The sequence below is a fragment of the Galeopterus variegatus genome, unplaced genomic scaffold (genome assembly GCF_000696425.1).
Source record: "Galeopterus variegatus unplaced genomic scaffold, G_variegatus-3.0.2 Scaffold244, whole genome shotgun sequence".
NCBI classification, from domain to species: Eukaryota; Metazoa; Chordata; class Mammalia; order Dermoptera; family Cynocephalidae; genus Galeopterus; species Galeopterus variegatus.
In genome coordinates, this window is record NW_007726355.1 from 240,662 (window position 1) to 245,327 (window position 4,666).

The window sequence follows — 4,666 nt, forward strand, 5'->3', positions numbered from 1 at the left end:
GGGGGGGGGGGGGGGGGGGGGGGGGGAGGGGGGAGGGGGGGGGAATGGGAGGAACAACCAATAGAAAAGTATCCCTAGAGGAGGCCAAACATTGAAATTACTAAATGAATACTTTAAATTAGCTATTTTAAATATGTTCAAAGAACTTTTAAATCAAACCATATCTAAAGATCTAAAGGAAAGTATAAGAACATTGTCTCAGCAAATAAAGAATATTAATAAAGAGTTAGAAATTATAAAAAAGAGTAATTCTGGAGTTAAAAAATACAGTAACTTAAATAAAAAATGTAACAGAGAAGTTTCAGCAGCAAACTTCAACAGGTAAAAAAATCAGCAAACATGAAGATAGAGTATCCAATTTGAAGAACAGAAATAAAAATGAATGAAAGATTATGAAAAGAGACTCAGTGACTTGTAGATCATCATCAGGCATATTATATCCATTATGGGAATCTCGAAAGTAGAGAAGAGAGAGAAGAGGCCAAAAGAATAAAGGAGGAAATAATGGCACAAACTTTCCCATATTTGATGAAAGGCATACATCTATACATCCCAGAAGCTCAATAAATTATAGAAGGATAAACTCAGATATCCACACTGAGACACATCAAAATCAAACTATCAAAAGCCAAAGATAAACAGGGAGTATTGAAAGCAGCAAGAGAGAAGTGATTTATCACTAAAAGAGATTCTCCATAACATTAACATCTGATTTTTCATCAGAATCCGTAGGGAACATGAAGCAGTGGCCTTTGAAGACATTCAAAGTGCTGAAAGAAAATATTATATATCCAGAAAACCTATCTTTCAGAAATGAAAATAAAACTAAGACATTCTCAGATTAAAGGGAAAAAAAAAAAAAGGAGAGAATCTGTTACTAACAAACCTGACCTACAAGTTATACTAAAGGGAGTTTTTTCAGTATAAAAAGAAAGGATATTAGACAGCAATTCAAATCTTCAGTCCAGATGAAGAATAAAATAGGACTACATAAAAGGTAAAGGTAACTACATAGATAAATATAAAAGTCAGTAAAAATGTATTTTTGTTGGTAAACCTATTTTCTCCTGTTTGATTTAAAAGACAGCTGCTCATCTATTCATGGTAATTAGCATATTCATCATTGTAAAACTTAGTAATTTCTTTATGACATGCATATTTTATTTCCTCTTTTCTAGTCATTTGGTAACATGCAGTAAATAGTATATGTATTGAAATATAACTATCCTATAAATATGTATAATCAATATGTTTCAATTTTAAAAATTAAAAATAAGTAAAAGACAGCTGCATGAAGCAATAATTATAAATTTGTATTGATGGGCTTGTAATGCATGAATATGAAACTGTATAACAGTAATAGAACAAGTAAGAGGAAGGGAATAGAGTTCTACAGAGACAAAGTTTTTATATGCTAGTAAAATTAAGTTGGCATCAATCTGAAATAGATTGCTATAAATTAAGATATTAATTAAAATCCCACAGGCAACCAATAAGAAAATAATTCAAAAAATATAATTTCATTTTCTTAAATAAAAATGGTACACTAGAAAATATTTATTTAACACATAGAAGGTGGTAATGAAAGAATAAAAAAGATATATAGAAAACAAAAAGCTAAATGATAGTCATAATTCCTACCTCATTGATAATTAAATGATATGTAAATAGGTTAAACTCTCAAATTAAAAGGCAGAGGTTGGCAGAATGGATAAAAAACTTGATCCAACTGTATGCAATCTACAGAAGGCATGCTTTAGATTCAAAGACACAAATAGGTTGAAATAAAAGGATGGAAAAAAGATACAACTTGTAAACCATCACTAAAAGAGGTAGAATGGCCATACTAATACCAAACAAATAGACTTTAAGACAATATTTTTACCAGATTAAAGAAAAATATTTTGTAAAAAATACAAGAGTTAATGCATCAAGAAAATATAACAAGTATAAACTTATATGAACATAACAATAGAGCCCCAAAATACATGAAGCAAAAACTGGCAGAATTGAAGGAATAATAAGAAAATTCAAACTTAACAATAATATTTGGAGCTTCAATACCTTACTTTCAATAATGGATAGAACTAGAAAGAAGATCAACAAAGAAATAGAAGATTTTAACAACACTATAAACCACATAGGCCTCACAAACATTTATAAACATTCTTCCTCACAACAGCAGAATACACATTCTTCTCATGTGCACATAAAACATTTTTCAGGATATACCATATGCTAGTCTATAAAACAAATCTCAATACATTTAAAAGGATTGAAATAATATGAAATATTTCTCTAATAAGAAAAAATATATTTAGAAAATTCACAAATATTTAGAAATTAAACAACACACTGCTTTTAAAAAAGGGGGAGTCAAAGAAGAAATCACAAAGAAAATGAAAATGCAACAAACCAAAACTTAAGGAATACAACTAAAGCAGTGATTAGAGAAAAATTTATACCTTTAAATACTTTGGTGGCAGCCACTAGGTAAGCCAAGCTGGGTGCTTATAGGGATATCCAGGAGCAATGGAAAAATAAGCATTCCAATGTAACACACTTTCTTCTCAGGGTCTATTGCTGGCAGTAATGTCAGTTCCTTGAGTTACACAGGGACCTCCACCACACCCTGCCCATTAAAACATGCATACTAGGATATGAAGCTAAATAAAATTATGTCATATATTGGATTCATGTGCATTGTGGTGGCTGCAAATGCCCAGTTCCTAAGAGTGCAAACTATGGCATGGCAGTACTATTCATTATGGTGTTAACGAGCTAAAGTTTGCTTGAAGCCTTTAAACTGTTGCCAAGGAATTAGGTGGATGCCACTGTGCGGTTCTGGGAGTCCTGAATTTTTATTGGGTTGGTGAATATTCCATATACAACTTTTTTGAGGTTCTCCTCATTGATCCACTGTATAAAGCTATCTGAAGAAATCCTGACACCCAGAAGATCACCAAACCATTCCACAAGCACTGGGAGATATGTGGGCTGAAATCTGCAGGCCGCCAGAGTTGTGGTTGTGGGAAGGGTCACAAGTTCCATCATACAGTTAGTGGTTTTCTCTGTGCAGATTAGAGACAGTGCAATATTCTCCAGCTCCATAATTACTGCCAATATAAATAATGTTTGTTAAATTCATATCTAATAGTAAAAAAGAATTCTGAGATGAGAGCAAAGTAGGAAGCACCAGGAATCTGTCTCCCCACCTAGAAAACAATTGCACTTGCATGTTCTTTCTGATATAACTATTTTGGAACTCTGGAACCTATCAAATGCTCACAACTTCCAGGGGATGAATTGAATAGTAAATACATTTGAGTCAATTTCAGCTTTTAGCACCACAGCAACTATCTATCCCTTACTTCTAGCTTTGTGACAGATATCTCTGCACATGTTCCTGAAGCAGTTTAAACACAGTTTGTAGGATCCAGGCTAGACAAAAGGACCCTGTCCCTAAATGTCAGAGATTTGTCCTTAAATCATCAATTGATGTTTCTGATTGCAGAGATAAAGACAAAGAGGTGGAATACCATTGTTGTTGCACCTGTCTCCGTTATTGCAAGCACTCCTCCCTCCAGGTAAAATAACTTCCAGGGAATTTAAAGAACCAGTGCTCTTCCTCCTCACCTTTAATTTTCCCTTTTTCCTGATTTGGGAGCCAGACATTAGAGACTAGGACATTTGAAAACAACCACGCGTATAAGGAAAATTATAAAGTGACCATGCATGCCCAGAGAAAGGCTCAGGCTCAGAAAAGACCAGCAAAGACCTTAAGTTTACACCTCAGGCTGATCTGTAGTATAGAGGCAGCCTACAGCAATCAAGAAAAAAAAGACAGTAAAAACAACAGCAAACTCTGTGGAATGGGGAGAATCTGACATCCAGAGTTACCACATCATTAGATTCAAATGCCCAGCTTTCAACACAAAACCACAAAACATATGAAGAAAAAGGAACATGTGACCCATTCAAAGGGGAAAAAAATAAGGATACTGTCCCTAAAAAAGACCTGATGGTAGGTCTACTTGAAAAAGACTTTAAAATAGCTGTCTTAAAGATGCTCAAAGAACCAAAAGAAGACATGAAGAAAATTAAGAAAATGATGTATGAACAAAATAAAAATATCAATAAAGAAATAGAAAACCTAAAAAGAAAACAAAGAGAAATTGTAGAGCTGAAAACTACAATAACTGAAATGAAAAGTTCACAAGAGGGATTCAAAGGCAGATTGGATCAGGCAGAACAAAGAATCAGTGAACTAGATGATAGGACAATGGAAATTAACAAGAAAGAAAAAAGATTGAAGAAAAGTGAACAGAGCCTGAGGGACCTGTGGGACTTCATCAAACAGAACAACAAATGCATTGTGGGAGTCCCAGAAGGAGAAGAGAATAAGAAAGGAGCACAAAAAATGTTTGTAGAAAAATGGCTGAAAACTTTCCATATTCAATGAAATACATGAATGTATATATAGAAGTTCAACAAACTCCAAATAAGGTGAACACAAAAAGACTCACACCAAGACACATAACAATAAAGATTTTGAAAGACAATGACAAAAAGAGAATTTTGAAAGCATCAAGATAAAGGCATCCATCACATACAAGAGATCCTTAATAAGATTACCTGCAAATTTTTTATGAGAAACTTTAAAGGA

The 4,666-nt window shown here is 33.4% G+C and overlaps 1 pseudogene; it reads left to right on the forward strand.

Annotated features, from left to right (window-relative positions):
- LOC103585499 overlaps positions 1-3,084 on the forward strand; it is a 116,315-nt pseudogene extending 113,231 nt beyond the window's left edge.
- Positions 3,085-4,666: the final 1,582 nt, after the last annotated feature.